At 34.9% G+C, this 19,247-nt stretch overlaps 1 pseudogene across 1 annotated transcript; it reads left to right on the top strand.

The window, feature by feature from the left end:
• The first annotated feature begins 4,251 nt into the window (after positions 1-4,251).
• On the top strand, positions 4,252-7,218 carry LOC143570127 (F-box protein At4g22280-like; annotated as a pseudogene). The gene is made up of 3 exons (XR_013141874.1): positions 4,252-5,280; positions 5,940-6,134; positions 6,327-7,218. The product of XR_013141874.1 is annotated as an F-box protein At4g22280-like (transcript).
• The last annotated feature ends 12,029 nt before the right edge of the window (positions 7,219-19,247 follow it).

The following is a 19,247-nucleotide window of genomic DNA, read 5'->3' as shown; positions in this document are numbered from 1 at the left end:
AAATAATAAAATTATATTGAAACTATATACAATTACAAAAGTGGTTAAGCGAATCACGTCCGGTCTTTTTAGCCATTTGTAGATACTCGTCCAACATGTCCGAGCCAACATCATACGTTAGTTTCCGAAGAGCGGCGATAATTTTTTGAGTAGCCGTGAACCCGGGATTACCTCTAGCATCATCCCTTTGTTGAAAATACTCCAAGTGCTCCGGCAAGTCATTTGCTTGATGCATGAATAATCGTCTAGTCATTCGAAAACGGGTTCTAAAACTATCATCACCATATGCGGGATTGGTGCTAGAATAGTGACGTATCAAAGTTTCATTAGCAGTATTTCGATCACGAATACGTGGTTACTGGAATAATGGGGCTTGGTGGCGTTTTCGATCTATCAAAAAGTTTATCGTCGTTTGAACCTCCTGACAAATGAGTTTGTCCTCTTCGAAAGAATTGGAAGACGAAGACGATGAAGACGATGCCATTTATAAGAGAATAAATATGGTGAGAAATATAGTTTTGTTAGAGGGAAAGTGTGGTTTTTTTAAGAGAATAAGAGATAATGAGTCGAGTTTTAATTAAAATAAAGTATGTGGATTTGTATTTATAGGTTAAAAAAAATTAAAGCCCATCATCTAACGGCTTTATTGAGCAATCTCACACAGCCGAACGACTATATCATGTTTTTCTTTATTTTTAATTTTGAAACGCCAAGAAGGAACTATCAAGAAGCTAAAGAGATTTAATATTTTATGATATTCTTCATTTTAGATTTGGTTCTCTCGATTGTTGTGCAAATACTAACATACTTTAACGTTATGTTCCCGAGTCTCATTAAACGAAAGAAAGGAAAGGAAAGGAAATGGAGAGAAAGAAGTGGGGTGTTGTGTTCCCGAGTTTCATTAAAGGAAAAAAGGAAAAAGAGACAAGGAAATGCTTGTTTTCGAGTTTCATTAAAGGAAAGAAAAGAAAAGAAAAGAAAAACAAAGTAAATGAAGTGTAAATTGAATGAGTTTGTTTTCTTTCCAAATTAGAATTAGAAAGAATTGGATGGAAAAGGGAGGAAAGGAAATGAAAAGAGGAATGAAAGTGAGAGTGAAAAGAAAGGAAAGGAAACTCTATAACTCATCTCGGGAACACAACAGTGGAGCTTTAATTAACAATCATTTCAGCTTTCAAAATCGCCTCCAACGGCCGCCATTTCATGTGCTGCCTGCCAGTCTCCTTTGATCTTTAACACACACACGCGATCATCTTCGGTCTCTGCTCGAGTCATTAAGAACATTCACACCTATTTAGTAAGTCATAAACTCTTATTATTATTATTATTATTATTATTATTATTTTCCAAAGTGGTTCTTATTTTGTTAGTAATCCTGTCTTCATTTTGTTTAAAAGATGTTGGTATATTGATTTGCATGTACGATAAGCAACATTTCCTCTAGTAAATTTTTTTTCATTGTCATTATATAAATATTTGCAGATGCCTCATTTCTTTTTAGGGTTGTTTAAAGAGTTGGTGGCTTGCTCGAAATAAGCTTGAATTTAAATGAGCCGAGCACGGGCCAAGCTCGGCTTGTGGCTCGCTGGCTCATTAAGATTAAGCCCTAAGATTTAATATATATTATAATAATAGCTCTTAGTGGTGAAGTGACTTCCATGGGTCTTCTCTCAGCCATCACTGAAGTCGTCAAATTATGGCTAGGGGGTCTATGCCCCAAGGTGCTCGCTGAGTTTATTGCTTCGGCCCCCCTTACCCCTTTATTAAAGCCGGATAATGGAATTCGGCCCATTGCTGTGGGGGCTATCTGGCGTAGGTTGGTTTCTAAAGTAGCTATGAAGATGGTTGGGAAGGAAATGACTCAGTATTTAGGGGACTTTCAGTTTCGGGTTGGGACCCCTAATGGGGCAGAGGCGGTGCTTCACAGCGCGAACCGGTTTCTTAACTCCTTTCACGCGGACGGTTCTTTAGCTATGCTTACCGTGGACTTCTCTAACGCCTTCAATATGGTCGACCGCACAGCCCTTCTCCGGGAGGTTCATCATCATTGCCCGTCTATCTATCTATGGGTCCATTTCCTTTATGCCCAGACGGCTAGGTTGTACGTTGGTGATGACTGTATAGGGGCTACTACTGGAGTTCAGCAGGAAGACCCCCTTGGCCCCCTCCTCTTTGCCTTAGCCTTACACCCTCTTGTTATCCGGGTACAAAATGATTGTAACCTCCCATTTCATGCTTGGTACTTGGATGATGGGACTATTATTGGTGGTGCCAACGAAGTCGCTAAAGCCCTAGACCTTATCAGCTCGGAAGGGCCATCATTGGGGCTTCAACTTAATATTAAGAAAACCGAGGTTTTTTGGCCAACTTGTAATGGAGTGAAAGTTAAAGATGGGCTTTTTCCTAGTGGGATTGGTAGACCAGAGAGAGGGGTAAAGCTCCTTGGAGGGGCTGTTAGTCGAGATCCCTACTTTATTAAGGAGTTGGCGAGGCGGAGAACATCTCGTGCGGTTGATCTTATGAAACTCTTACCTTGCCTTAGGGATCCCCAGAGCGAACTCCTCCTACTTAGGTCTTGCATGGGGGTTGCTAAGTTGCTTTTTGGGTTACTGCATGGGGGTTGCTAAGTTGCTTTTTGGGTTACGAACATGCCACCCCCATATGATGGATGATGCGGTATCCTGTTTTGATAAGGGGCTTCGAGAAGCAATCGAAGACATAGTTGTATGTGGAGGCCCGTTCTTTGGTGATCTTCAGTGGCGACTTGCATCTTTACCGATGTGCTTGGGGGGGGGGGGGGGGGGTTTAGGCCTTCTTTCGGCTCATGATGTTGGGATTTACACTTTTGTTGTGTCGAGGGCTCAGTCTTGGAAGCTACAGAATCACATCTTAAGGAATAGCGGAGTTTTCGACCTGGACTCAGACTTCGTGCAGGCCCTGGAACGCCTAAATGGCGCTCTCCCAGACTTTGACATTGGCGGTTTCTCTAATAAGGACACCGCCCCACCAAAGCCTCAAAAAACTTTGGCGAATGCCCTTTTTGGCAAAATCGCTCAGAGCCTGGGAGAAGTTTTTGGATTGTCCCCCGACATAAGGCGGTTATTGAATGCTTACAAGGTCCTCATGCCCAAGATTTTCTGACCGTTATCCCGATTGATGGCTGGGCCAGAGCATGTCTGCGGTCGAGTATAGGGCCATTCTTAAGTACCGTTTGATGGTCCCAATGTACCCAGAAGACAAAACATGTCCGATCTGCCGTAAGGCTTGCCTGGATAAATTTGGAGAGCATGCGGTTCATTGCAAGGAGATGCCTGGGTTCAAATACCGACATGATTGGGTGCGGGACGTTCTTTGGGACATCTTAAGGCGAGCTGGGATATCAGCTAAAACGGAAGCCCCCGTAAACTTCCTTACCACGGAAGGGAGATCCACTTTACGGCCGGCAGATTTGCTCGTCTTTGGTTGGGCCGGGGGAAAACACGCTTGTGTTGACCTCACAGGGGTATCTCCCTTAGCTGGTTTGAGGGATAATGGGTTTGTAGCTGGGCAAGCAATGAAAAAGGCTGAAACGAAGAAGGTGGAGAAACATGCTAAGAAGAGAACCAACATGTTTTTGTCCCTCTGGCTTTTGATACCTTTGGCTCCTTGGCACCGGAAGCTATCCGTTTCCTAACCAGGGTCCAACGGGTTGTGCATAGCAATGTGTCGACTCCAAAGGGGCAGGGGTATGTCTTTAGCAGGTTAGGGTTTGCAATTCAGAAAGGGGTGGTGGCGCAGCTTGTTGCCCGCCTACCCGCTATGTTGATGTAATATCTGTGTTTCTATATAATGAGAACGAGTGGTGAGTTAACTTTAAAAATAATAATAATAATAATAGCAAACCAAAATTAAAAAAATAATATACGTGTATAATAACAAAATATATGTTATGTCTTTCGATCTTTAAAACATTACACAAAAGAAAAAATAAAACATATAATGTTACAAATTCTTGAGTGTATAAAGTTTATTTTAAAATTTATATTTTTGTCTTTTATATATCAATCAGTAAAAAACAAAAATATTAATTAACGGTCGAGCTACAAGCGAGCAAAGCTTGAGCCAGCCCGCTTAAGTTTGAGCATCAAATGGCTCGATTACGTGCAACCCTATTTGTTTATGGTTTCTTGTTTTTGGATGCCATGATCCTTTTGTTATGTTAATTGCAGCTGTTGGATAAACGGGCCAAAAGTATTTAAAATGATCGAGAATAATGGATGTTGAAGTTGGTACTGATAGATTAAGCAGCTTGCCCGAAGAACTTATCCACAAAATTCTGTCTTTTCTCAACATCACAGAAGTTATCGGTAACAGTGTGTTGTCGCCTAGATGGAGGTACATCTGGACTTCAATGCCCTATCTCACTTTCTCAACTGAGGATTTCTCTACATTGCCAAAGTTCTCCAAATTTGCTACCCAAGTTCTATCTCGCCGCAACAATCTAACTAAAGTGTATTCGGTAAAGCTAAGTTTTCGAGGAAAGGAGAGCCAGGTGTTTGTCAGAAGAATTCTGAATTATGCAGTCTCTCACAATGTCCAGCAACTGAATGTGGTATGCTTGCATGAGAAAGATATTGAGATTCCTCTTTCTCTCTTTAGCTCTCAGTCTCTCAAACATCTTAGTTTGGAAGCGAACTTCAATCACAGAAATCCTAGGCATTCTTATTGGTGTTGTTCCATTATCCCGACATCAACTTGGGAACTCCCAGCATTGACAACAATGGATCTTCATTCTGTCGCCCTATGTGATGACGAAGCTGAGAAGTGCGTTGGTATGTTTTCAAAATGTGCAAACTTGAAAAATCTTACGTTAAGGACCTTCAAAACAATGGGATCAGATGGTTTCACTATCGTCCATCCTCGACTGTCAAATCTGACACTTGAACATGGCTGCTGCTGGTCAGTGTGAAGTTGGTCAATGTGGTTGCACCTCAACTTGAGAATCTGTCCATTAGATCCTGTAATGCGGAGTTTGTGATTTCTGCTCCTGACCTTGCCTCCTTGCTCTATAAAGGCTCGTGTCCTTTGCTTCGATCTACAGACGGTTTCTGTTCCTTGGAGAAGGCGGATATTTGTGTTTCCTATCCAAAAGATGCAGACGTTCATCAAATCGTTAATCTGCTTCTGCAGCTTCACAATGTCCACTTCCTTACCCTTAACCTGGAAATTGTCGAGGTATTATCTAATGAGCATCTTACAATAATTTTTAGTTATTTCCAAGAACTACCAAAGGTTGAAACTTAAGCATCGTTAGAAAAGAGGCATGTTACATTTTTGACTGATCTACTTGCATATATAGGTGATCAAAGTGCATTGTTATTAGATATAAAATCACATATATAGCCAATTTGACCGACTCAAAAATCCAAAGTTCTAAATTAGCCCTTGACCAAACTGTGGATAAAAGGCCATATGTTATATATGTCTTAATTGGTTTATAGATGGTTATTTGGAAGTGCAACGAATACATTCATGTTGAGGTGTTTGAGTAGTCAAAGAACGTCAGGTAGCAAAATTTATTAAAAGGCTAATTAATGGTTTTGGGTCAGTCAAACTCGCTATATGTGACTTCCCTTTGTTATGTTGTATCTCCAAACAAGGGCTTTCGTGTATCTCACATCATGAAATATTGCGCTCTTTTAAGTTACATCGAAAATCAGGAATTTCTTTCCATAATAATACAATGCTAAAACTAGATATATGTAGAAACATGCTTTGATACTTATATTGGCGCCAAGTATCAAGAAACATGAAATTTACATGTCGTGCTCTCTTTCAATGTAATAATTAGCCAAACACCATATTGAAGATGAAATTGCACTCCAGAGACATAATTATGAAGGCCGCTTTATCTGTTCTTGTTTTGTATGTGTAATATCCGTATAAAAAATGTTCTGCAGCTTCTGTCTTCATCTGTAGAACTAGTGTTGCATCAACCTTCTCCGTTTGTAAACTTAAAAAGGCTATACATTTACCCACTTGAAAGATACTGCTGGTTGGAGCAGTCACTCAAGAAAGTAGCCATGCCTACTGTACTCAAAAGCTATTTGCTGGATGGCTCTCCAGGGTGCACCTTCACAATGGTCTTACGTGAGGTATTTTTTCAACAACTTGTGAATGGTTGTGTCAACCTTCTGGCATTCAACACAACTTACAGTTGTAGTTTATAAAAAGTGTTGATGCTTCTGTTTTCTGTGTCCTAAAGTTTACATACGTTTAAATTTGGGAATTTATGATGGTAAATGGAGTGTTTCCATGTTTTTTATAAATTCTATGATCTAATGCAGGAGATTACAGCAGAAAAACTTATTGCTGAATTGCGGGTGCTTATAAGGAAAGAGAAGGATAATATCAAGACTAACAGTGCTCACGTGGAGAGCCATGAACCAAAGAAACTGAAAACTATGGGGAACATGGAGCAGATGAAGGGCTATTGGGAAAGTTTTGGTGTTCAGATTGAGCTAAGGAAAGAAACGGCTTTTCTCATTATTTCAAAGTTGCAGCGCATTGAAGGAATAGTGACAAAGCTGCCTGCATTTAACATGGCTAAGATCCAACCATGTTTTTCTAGCTTGTGTGAAGAGGCTAACATTGCCATTAGTAAAATAACAGATTGTATGAAGGTCCAGTGTGATGAAAATCAAAGTCGTTCGAGTGTCTGCTTGCATGAACTTGCTACATCAGTGGAGTCGTCGCCTTAGTAAAATGTAAGTTTGTGATCTCTCTTATACCCACAAGTTATAGGTATAATCAAAATGCCAACTGCTGGTGTCATAACGTTGTTTTTGTTTTTTTTTATCTTTTACTTTCAGGTCCCAAGTTTCTTTGTTATTACCCTAATGCAGTAAACAACCCGCATGCGCAGCTGGGAATGGTAAATTTTTGAACTTGTAGTACTTGTGAAGTTAACTATTCAAGGACATGCTTTTTTGCTGCTACCATGCAGAACTAAACTGATCAAATGACTTGGTTTGTAATTATGTTAGATCTCTATTTTGTGTACTTTCCCTAGCATAAACTACATCTTGAATGTAACCTGGAGATATGTTTGAAACCGTTAATATAACATCCAGTAACCAAATTTAGCTAATTAGTTGTGCTAAAATAGATTGTAAGAAAGATTGTGTGTATTCACCATTTATATTACCTATATGATTAAGTTAATTCATATGCAAATATGAGTGAATGGTTGCATAAAAACTACCAACAAGCAGAGGCGGACCCATGGCTTGACCACGGGTGTGGGCTGACCCCTGTAGAAAGTAAATAGTTAGTGTTAAATATACAATAAAATCAGGATCGACCCCTGTAAAATTTAAACACCAACCCCTGTGAAACACGGAAAAAAGCAATAAGCAAATAAGTTTATTAGAAAAAGTGAGACCGGATAACCGGGAACTTTTTGTTCATCGGAGGGGGCTGCAACATTAAAAATTTAAGATGATGATGAAGACCTTTATGTTTATTGGGCCTTGCCGCCTTTTTTAAAGTGTGGTCATAGCCCAGATACCTAAACTTATCTTTAAATGGTTAAACCCAATCCAAATACTTAATCTTACATTTATTTATTTTCATTAATAACTTATTAAAATAGGATTTGTCACTTTCCGTTCGAATGATTTTTTTTATAATTTATCCATTCATCATTTTGTTTACTCTTTAGTTTAGGTTTATTAATAAGTTTTTCATTTTCTTTTCTAATATACGAATAACGTTGTCTATACTATAGTGATAGCTTTTTCTAAAAATATTATAAATAAAAATAATAGTATTAGTTTTCTAATCCTTTACGTTAAGATTTTAAAAGTAGGTTGTTCTTGTGTTTATGGTGCATGATTAGTAAATAAAAAAAAATAACATAATAAAGTTTTGGTTCTATTACTGTCGATGACGTCTGACTTGCTTCTGGTTCTTGGTTGATTCAATGAGGGCAAACAAAGAAAAAACAAGTGACAAACATAAAGGGGGGATTACATTAAGCTTTTTTTTTTTAATTAAAACACCAAGTAAATATATATAAAAACAAACAAAAGCTCACACGATATAAAGTCTCCAGAGCTGGTGTAAAATTAGTTTATTAAATTATATATAATGCTTAATTATTCATATAGGTTATTTATAAGAATAGTTTTTTTTGTTTATACATACATGTTATTTATGTATTAAATGAAGCTTATTTATATTTTAACGCATACGTAAATGGGTACGCTTTACGCCTTGGATTGTTCCTTGTTGCATCCCATGATTCGGTAATAATTTATGTATGTATAATTAAATTTGATTTTTTATAATGTGATCCGACCCGACCCGAACCAAATGAACCGAAAAAGTTAATATATAAACAAAAAAACTAGCCTTCAAATTTTCCAACCCCTGTAAAAAATATTTCTGGATCCGTCACAACACTGGAAATTCCATAAGTTAAATCTTTATTGATAATTTGTCACATTTTTTTCATTACTCACAATAATGAATCGGATCATACAAGAATCTAAACAATATGCGGCTTTCACTTGTTCGTCTTTTAGGCCATGTGTAGTGGAGGTGCTACAAAATGGGGTGTTTTGCGTCATGTGCCACCCAGTCAACAAATGATAGGTTTTTTGTTTCTAGGGTGTAATGGTGTTGTAGCCTTATATATATACCACAAACAAACAATTATAATAATAATAAAAACAAAAGGAAGTGAGGCGAGAAGAATTCGTCCCCCCACCCCCCACATTTCGCCCCCTTTATCGCTCGCCCGGGGGGGGTGTTGAAAATGAAAATCACCCAATTTTCTCACCCACTACGAGCAGCCTTAAGGCCACAAACCCAAGTCCTCCAACGCAAGCTGTCTGGTCTCGCTAGTTAATTAGTTGGGTTAGCGTGACAACTGATAAAACGTCACACTTATAGATTCAAAGTAATTTGATTCCTTTTTTTTTTATTATTACTATGAACTAATATATATTCGCACATGGACAAATGTTATTACATGAATTAATTAGCAGGTTATATTCTTTATTTCGTGATTTTCAGTATTAAGTGGTTTTCCTTGGAAACTTTGTGCAATAAATTTTATTAATAATATACTTTTAAGGTATTTAAAAAAGTAAAACTCATATGTTGTTATTATATTAATTAATTATTGGTGCAGGATAAAAAAATAATTATTTGTATAGGATAAGAGTAGGAATTTAACTGTTAAATAAATTTATATTAATTAATTATACTATACTTTGTCTATAATTACTCGCCAATATGTTGTTAAATCGGATAAAAGAAATAGTATCAAAATAAATATGCTAACCCACTTTTTTTTTTTTTCAAATTAAACATCGATTTTAATCCATTAAAAAACACTGACTTTTAGCTCACTAAAATATAAACATTCAAAGACATGTCGGTTAAATTTTGCCTACTCTTTTTTGGCCAGCCAAACTTTGGCCCCCTTGTTTGAAATCGACTCGTTGTCGGGCTCGAGCCAATATTTTGATGTATTTTTTAGGTTTTTTCCTTTGTTATTATAAATCATTGTTTATGTAAATTGGTATTGTAGTTGGTATTGTTTATTACGTTCTCATTTTTTTATAAATTATTATTATTTCCTACATTATCATGTTAATATTAAAATGCACATGAACATTCCCCTTATTTGTTATGCTAAGACAATTAGGGATGCACACGGAAAGGTTTTAAAACTGTAAACCAAATTAAAACGTCGGTTTTTGTTTTAGATAAATGATCAATTTTAGTTTTACGTATGAATTAATTTTGATTATGGCCGGTTTTATTTATGGTTTAAAGTATGCCTGAAACGAAATAATATAAGGGAGCGTTTGTGATTCCTCATTGTGGCCTCCTTGTGACTTTTTAACTTTTTGAAAAATTAAATGATGTTTGGGAGTCGTTATGGTGTGAGTGGAAAAGTTGGACAAGTTATAACTTATAACTTATGAATTTTCCGTAAGTTACAAGGAGGCCAAAATAAAGAATATCAAACACCCCATAAAATAAATTAAATTGGCTAAACTTTGTTAACAATAATGATTTACCTAAAACATAATCTAAATACTCCATCCGTCCCATTTTAAATGTCCATTTTGTTGTGAAACAAGCCTAATAGTCAACCAAACACGTGGGAAAGAGATGTAGGGAGAAAGATGGAGAGATAATATTAATTGGTGTGTGTTACAAAGAGGTACAATGAGATGTATATATAAAAGACAAACTTGGGAAGAAAGCTAATCTATATTAGGTATTGATAACCATAATATCAATATATTTATAACACTCTCCCTTGGTTATCAACTTAATACGCTTGGAGATGCTGCCTCATTAAAAACCTTGCTAGGAAAACCCAATGGGACAAACATAGCTAAGGGAAAAGAGTGCAGCGTGTATTGTCTCTCACTGATTTATATATCCGTTAAAATGGTAAATAGCGATCTTCTGTGAAAGTTTCCCAAGACTTTTGTAGTCAATCATTTGTGTCTTCGTTCCTTGGCAGGCAAATCCTAAGTTGAACAGTGTTACATGATCTTCATGTTTAAAACTTCTATTGCTTCTCTGGCAAACATATCAATTGGATTTATGACCCTATTGTGTTTCTCTGCATCAACAATACTAACAATACTTGTTTTGATGAGTTAGTAAAATATAAACACATATCTTTCATACTTGAAATATATGTTTTAACTCATTATGATGTCTCTTAGCAGGACACATGCCAATAAATATAAATATAATACTAATAATAATAATAATAATAATATATAGCTAACACTAATACACATGCATTTAATTATGGTATTTTCGAACCAATAATATTCATACTCAGATAGACAATGATATAGAGTCATTGTTAGACATCCTTTAATAAGCTAAAAGGATTAAATTTGTCAATGGTAAAATGTCTCAACATTTTCTAGATGCTCTTTGATGAATTTACAAACATACAATCACACATGTACTCGAACTATACGTTGAACAATAATCACACCTTCTCAAAGTCTTTCAAAAAAAATTCTCTTTGAAAGCTCATAAGTTTCTCTCGGTGGTATGTGCATCATCATTGTAAATTGTGATTATAATGACCTTTTAAGAGTGAAATTTTGATAAAACTATAGCTAATTATATCCAACATATCTCCCTCTTCATCAAAATATCTCTTGGTTTGTGTTAAGTTCAATTCGAATAGTTTAGTCCATACGTAATTAGCATAAATCCATGCATTTACTAATACATCATGGACTTCTTTTCAACTTGAAAAATTACGCATTCACTCTTCCAAGATTTTTTGCTTCATAAACTTGCTCATTAACACATCATTTAATATCACATATAAAAAATCCATATTGTACAATTTCTTTGTTTATTGAGATATTATACTCATCATGTACATTCTCTTCTATGTGTATGCTTATTGATGCAAAGAATTACATCATTAAAATTTAGCAATTAATATTTCAAGTATTCAGTTACCTTAGGAAACTCTTCAGGAGTTCCATTTATGTTCAACATATTCAATAATCGTAAAGTATTCAAATATGACTCTATACACAACAATCATTATGTTCTCGAGAACTTACTTTATATGATTTGATAATTAAAATCCTTCATAGATTTTCTTGTAAACTTTCAGTATTAACTGAATAACAATATTTATTAGACGCATATCAATTCTTTTTTTATATTACCAGACTATTTAGTTATCGGAAAGTCATTGCTTCCACCATTGAAGAATGTGTCTATTATGGGTCCTTACAAACTCCATGTGCCATCAATTTTGCTTTATATCACTTGATGAATTTTCATAACTCATATACAAGACCCGTTTGTATCTAACACATTTTACAACTTTAGTTGTACGGACTGTTGGTCAAACAAACTTTCCGTTATTTAGAGAATTTTAATTATGCCTTACTTGCGTATTTAAATTTTGGCCAATCATTTGTATGTTTTCATTCATAGGCAGATATTAAATCTTGATCCTCATCATCATCTCAAGCGCTAATTATATATATATATATATATATAAGTATAATGGCGTCGACTATATTTCGATTCCATACATCTTTATAGACATGATACAATATAATTTACTAAGAGCTCTTTATTTCAGGTACTTGAGGTTCTTCAAGAACCATCATGTCTAATGTCTTTCAAGAGACCTTTTTTACTGTACCTCTACTTGACCATCTTCATTACTTGCTCCAATTTTCGAGGATTTTACATTTGGAACTGATCGGTCTACCACGCTACACACGAGCTTTAGACTTATTATTAATATGTGTTTGTCCTTCTAGGAGATTTATTAATTGAAGCAGTAACAGTTGTGACAATCGTCAATTTCAGGTTAACTCCGTTAACTCAACTCCGTCAATTCAAACTTAAGATCATTGAATCTATAACGCACACTTCATTACATTTAAACTAGGGTTTAAATAACGCTTAACACTTACTACATGTGTAGTCTTTCGGGAATTGCACCGAAACGCAAACGAGTTGACACAAACGATTGAGAAATAAACGAAAAACGTCAAAACAGTAATTATGTGATAATTATGTGTTAGACTTATGTGTTATGTGATAACATGGTTATAAACGTTAACTCAAGATAAAAACAAGTTAGTTAGGCTAGAAAAGTAATACTTAGAAGTGGAGGGACTTGAGTGTAACTTGTGTGTTTATAAATAGATCCTTAACAATTAACCCTAACTATTATTATTCTTCTCCCAAGTTTCCGATCGCAAACCCCACCCCCTTGTCCCTTGGCTGCCGTCCATCAATACACACACATACAACATCAATTCAAGCCATTGATTGAAGAACTAGGTGCTAGGAAGGTATATTTGAGTTTCCTATACATTCTTGTTGCTTGATTTTGATGTTTGTTGGGTTAACCACAAACCCTAAGCTGCCGATTTTGTGTATGTATATAGCTAATATGATTGTGGTTGATTGAATGATGATTTGATAACTAGATTGAATCTTGTTGCATGTTGATTGTTGTGTCTTTGATTTGAGTTCAAACACAAACCCTAATCAAGTATGTAATATGTAATTGATGTGCATGGATGGTGTTTATGGAGTTTAGAGGATCATATGAATGCATGATAGTTCATAGGTTGTTAATATGTTGAGTTTGGATGCAAACAGTTTCTGGACAGAATGTGTATATGATGTTTAAGTGACTGTAACGAAGTGTAAACATGAAAATTTGTTGAGATTGTTGGTACCCACAGTAAACTAGGTTGAGTCTAGTTTCTATAGAATATAAATTTGTAATTTTTGGACAAGTAAAGGTTAACTTTTATGATTTTACAAAAACGTTGTGCAAAGCTGAGCTGTTAGACCTGCTGTTAGGTTATGTTGTAAATGTTATATCTCATGAACTACGAGACCAATTGGGTTGGTTCCACTTATAGAAGTTGACTCATTGAGTTAGGAACCTAACCCAAGTGGTCTTGCATTTATTGGATTTTTCGTTTAACGGGAATTGCAAATAACATTCTGTTGCGCATGAATTTGACTGTTATGAGTTTGATGTAATGATTTGATGATTGTGAGAAAACTGTGAGGAATAAAAATGTAATAAAATATGTTCTGGAAACCTAAGACATATGTGCTTCTGTGATGATTTTTGGTAAATTAATTGAGATGCTATGATCGGTGAAATAGTACAATCTTTCTAGTAGGATTTCTGTCTCGGTGAAACTAGCTGCTGAGTTGTGTAAAAATGCATGAAACATGATACTTGTTATATAATTGTTATGTTTTGACCAAAATACCCTTGCGGGGAATAATTTCTTATTGATTGCCATGATTTGACCAAATTGCCCTCATGGGGAATAATGGCTAGTTAATTGTCATTTGTTGACCAAAATGCCCTTACGGGGAATAATTGCTAGTAACGTACGTTATGAATACATGACACGTATATGATTGCTTACACATGTAATGTGTCACAAAAACACTTGTTTAAGTCACCCACGATTCACAAACGAAACACGAAACATGTTATGTGCATAGGTATTATGTGCCGGGTCTAGAGACTCGATAATATTCTGACACTTAGAAAAATCTCTTTGTTGTTTTAGAACGTTAGAGAGAGTTTTTCGGTGACGCGCATCTTGGTGATTTATTTTGGGAAATTCTTCGCAAACAGTGAGTTTCACTTTCCCCTCTTTAAACTGTTTTCAAACGCTTTTCACTTGGGGGAGATAACATACTCCACAACGCATTTAAGATTTTGTTATAAATTATATATCACTTGTAAAGGCTAAGTGGCAAACGAAACATTTGAAGTCCTACACATCGAACCGGTTAATATTTAGAATAGCGAGTCACTGTTGAGTAGTACTACTGGGTTTGACAAACCCCACCCAACGCTAAACTCGACTGGAGGTCGAGCGGGTGTAATTTTGGCTAACACGTACCATGGTCTGGAGGACCTGGTGACAAGGCACTTATTAAACGAGTCAGCTTCGGTGTCGAACACTTAGTAATACTTGTTGTATAGACTAGCTACCTATCGATATATAATTTGACATAACACTATCTGTAACGCAAAACGCTGTAACGCTGTAACGCAAAACGCTGTAATGCTGAAACGCTGAACGCAAACGCTAAACGATTTATTATTATATAACTTGTGAACTCACCAACCTTGTGTTGACACTTTTAGTATGTTATTCTCAGGTAGCCGAGGCGGGCGCGCGGTTTAGGAACATGCATTGATTGAAAACGCTTTTGTCCTGCAAACTTATTTTTAACGGTTATCTTTGGTTTTAAGTCGTCCTGCGTGACGCAACTTTTGATTAAAGGTTTTTACGCTTCCGCATTTAATTACTCGTAAACGTTTTCATGGTTTTGAAACTTTATTTTATGGTTTGATTATAACTGATGATTCCGATCCTGCCAGTTCACACCCTCTGACGGTAAAACTCCGTTAGTGGATTTTTGAGGGTGTGACAGTATATGTGACTTAGTCACTCTATTTATGACAGTGAACATGTCTGGTAAGCGATTCAATAATATACAAACATGAACATTTGCTCTCGTGATCATTGGCTTCACAACCAATTATAGGCATTGAATAATCATCTTCATTAAGAACAATTGTATGAAGTTCAACACTTTTCTGATGGTCATTAAGTTTATTCTTATTACCAAACAAATATCATAATCTTGAATAAAGTGCTTGCTATCTCATTAGCTAAGCCACAAATTTCACAAACTTAAAGTTGTGAATTTGATAACCATTTAGACGATGCATCGATTTAAAACACTCAATGGTATCATGCTAGGATGTTCATATCCTTTATAACTTTCATAATACTTAGGGATATGTGTCTGATTACTTGGTAATAAGTAATTTTACTTGAGAGCAAACTTTGCATGTTCAATTATCAAGAAGAATCTTTCATTTCTTCAATACATTTTACATCATTGACTCGGTGTGGTCTAACCGGTCATGCCATTAGATAATCATGATCCATAAACTTCAGGTCTGATTGTATATGTATTATGCTTATTTAATACAAGACATAATATACGAGAGAGCAATGTACTATTGTTTTAAATGATCAGGCTATATCACTTTTATACATCCATATTTTGTTCTCAATCCTTTGCCACTTTTTCACTTGCCACATCGTGTGGCCAATCTCATTATTAACATGGATGCCATTAAATTTTTATGGTCGATCTCACTTTTATCTGACCATTATTATCATTTTCTCAATTATGTCAATGATCATGATATATACAATGATCATTAAATAATTAAATTCACTTAAGGGGGTGGAGTAGAAACAAGTTTCATGCCTTTTATTTTCTCTAATACATGGATATGAAGTTATTTCAAAACTTTCATACTCTTTCAATAATATTGAAACTTCGAGAGCATATTTGAGATATTACAAATGCAAGTTGTTTTATTCATATTATAAATATTGGTCAAAAATCTTATGATCTATAAATAGATAATGAGACTTGGACAACACTTTAAATGTCCTTTCAAGCATATTTATACTCTTTCATTGAGTTTTTTAAATACACAACTCCAGTTTAGTTGTTTCACTGAATGCCATCTATAGACTATTAATAAATAATAGCATTCATAATACAAGAGATACATAAAGGCATAACATTATAACATGTCAACATATAAAGTAAGTTTTAAACGGATCACAAGTATGCCTACACATAAATACTTGTTTAAATTACTTCATTAATAAAGACCATATAAGTTGTATGTTAAGTTCAATAGCCATCTCAAATTAAAGCTATGATAAGGAATGAAAACATACATATAATAGCATGTATCAGAATATTAATTAAAACATATAAAACTAATAAGGATTTCTAAAATTTTCCTTTTACAATCAAAGATTTGCTTTTATTTAACATTCGATTAAACACAAGCTTTTATTTATTTACCAATCACTAAAACAGTATTGTTAAACTTGATGTCTTGGATGTCGGTCCAAACAAATTAAATCTATTCAAATATAACATGTTCAATTAATTGATATTTACCATTACTAGTTAAACAACTTACAACTTCTGATTAAAATAACCATAGCAAAATAAGTTTAATGTCACTAAAAGTATGTGAAACATTCATAATCGTATAACACATAATATTACTAATAGTTAATAATACTAATATAACAATATAATGCTTAAAGGAAAATCTTATTTATATTAATGATAAAAGAGTGTACTGTCTAAAATTGATAGATTGTGTGTTTAAATAGATTTTAAAACATGAGAGAGATACTCAAACTTAAATAAATAGCATTATTGAATAACAACTCAACAAAATTTATTTACATTTTACTAGAAGCTCCTTTAATTTAATTTTGTCAGCTTGTCAATCATCACATAATACAATAAGTACATATAATAGGCAATTGAATATACCAAACTAATCAACATTCAAAATTGTCATATATTTCATTTGATTCTTTCAGCATATACACTCAATTTAGAGGTGTCCTGATATTTTATTCTTAATTATTTTAAACACCCCACATAGAAAAACCACGTAAATCAAAGATTTACACATTACAATTTTAAATCATAAATAAGATAAAATCAAAGTTTAGGTACATGGAAATCTCTCAGATATATCATACCAACAATCGATGTTAAAATAAATAAAAACAATAAAAGGTTTTCGTACCGATACAAAAGTCTTAGTTTTGCGTTTTTGTTAATCAAATAGTAAACTAAAAGTATTAGTTGTATAAAAACAAATAAAAGAGAATATGATGGAATACTATTAAACGACTAACATAAAACATTTCATGTCGTTTATTGATTATATGATAACTATTATAGAATATATATATCTAAATTTATTATTTGGCCAATGAAAAGAATAGATTCATTCAACAATCAATAAAGAGAATTTTGCTTACCTGAGTCCATCAACATTTATAATTTGTAAACGACTAAATCAGAAGGTATAGAGGAAGTGGTTGAGGACGTCGTCTCGAAAAATTGACATTCCATCACAAGATTGATTTTGTGAATTTGAATAAAAATATTGATTAGTGATTTTGACATGAACATATACACATATTTGAATATATATAATAATCACATAAAAATAAAACTTACTTGTAGAATACTTCGATTGAACATACACTATGATCGAGATAAACTGTAGAAGCTTCGTGCTGATAACGTGTTGTAAAACAAGCCTAATAGCCAACTAAACATGTGGGAAAGAGATGTAGGGAGAAAGATGAAGAGATTTCATTAATTGATGTATATATAATATAGACAAACTTGGGAAGAAAACTAATCTATATTAGGTATTGATAATCATAATATTAATATATTTGTAACACATTTTTTTATTTTTGGTTGTCCCAATTTAAATGTCATTTCTATACATATAAATTCAATTTTCAATTATGCCCTTACTATTACATATACTAAATGTTTCAATTTCCAATTTTTGGTTGTCCCAATTTAAATGGTTTTTAGCCATAAAATAAAATGATCAAATATTTTTTAATTTGTGTGTTTTGGGTCCCATAACATTTAAAATGGGACGGAGAAAGTAATAAACTTGAGGCATAATTATTATTATAACGAATAATCAAAAAAGGTTGTTGCATTTTTATCTATCTGGTTTGTTTCGGTCTGGAATCAACTATTTGGTTTATTTCACCTTGGTAACAACAACGATTTGATATCAATATCATGATGAAGACGTAATTAATCCATTTAATTAGTATTTTAAGATCTCGTTCTCTCAGTTGTTGTGCCAATACTCATCAGTAGATTAAGAGTCGGGCCTTTAATTGGTTAGCAATCTTTTCAACTTAATTTTCAGAAGGGGTCGAGATATATATCATCACACACGTGATCGTCTTTGCTCGTTGCATTTGAATCTGTTAGTTACTATATATATTAACATTCATACTGATGACTGATGAGTAAAGTAAGTCATAAACTTTGTCTCTTAATTCTTATTATCCAAAAGCATACTATTTGCGTGTAAGATAATATTTTTATAAGCTGAAGAGGTATGTACCCGCCTCAACACCAATCAAGGCGGGTCAACCCGCAAGATAAAGACATTATGAAGGCACAAAGCCAAAACCCAGGCGCATGGCGCATACAAAACATGCTCAGGCATCATATGCTCGCGCATCACATATGCGCGCGGCGCATATCGCATGCTCTTGCACATCACATATGCTCGCGCGTCACATATGCGCGTGGCGCACCAGCGCGCGGCGCATATCACACGCTCGTGCATATCACACCTGCGCATGAAATATCTGCGCGTGAGAATAAAAAGAAGACTTCGCGCATCCTCAGGATGGGCGCATATCACACGTGCACATAATCAACCTCGTCCTTATCCAAATCAGGGTTAGGGCAACCTTGATTGTGCACGTCAGACAATCTTCTAGAAGGCATCTTTTTAAGGAGTAAGAATATGCTGATGTTGACAGCTGCCAAATGAAAGGTCGACAACTCAGCATGACACATGTGCTACCACATGATTACAACCAACGAGAAAGCGCCAGGTGTCCCAGAGGACACATGGCGCAGTGCGGTTGGAGGAGGCCAACGAGGCTGAGCCCAACCAATGGAAACCCTAGCACTATAAATACAGCATCAACTCCACTTTGATGACACATTCATTCACACTCAATCATTGACAGTTACAAGCAGTGATATCACATTCAGTC

Source organism: Bidens hawaiensis, unplaced genomic scaffold (genome assembly GCF_021521415.1).
Source record: "Bidens hawaiensis isolate Kalapana, Puna unplaced genomic scaffold, B.hawaiensis_p1.1 tig00024824_1, whole genome shotgun sequence".
In the NCBI taxonomy this organism is placed as follows: domain Eukaryota; kingdom Viridiplantae; phylum Streptophyta; class Magnoliopsida; order Asterales; family Asteraceae; genus Bidens; species Bidens hawaiensis.
Note: the sequence above shows the minus strand (reverse complement) of the source record. Positions and strands in the feature narration are given on the sequence as shown.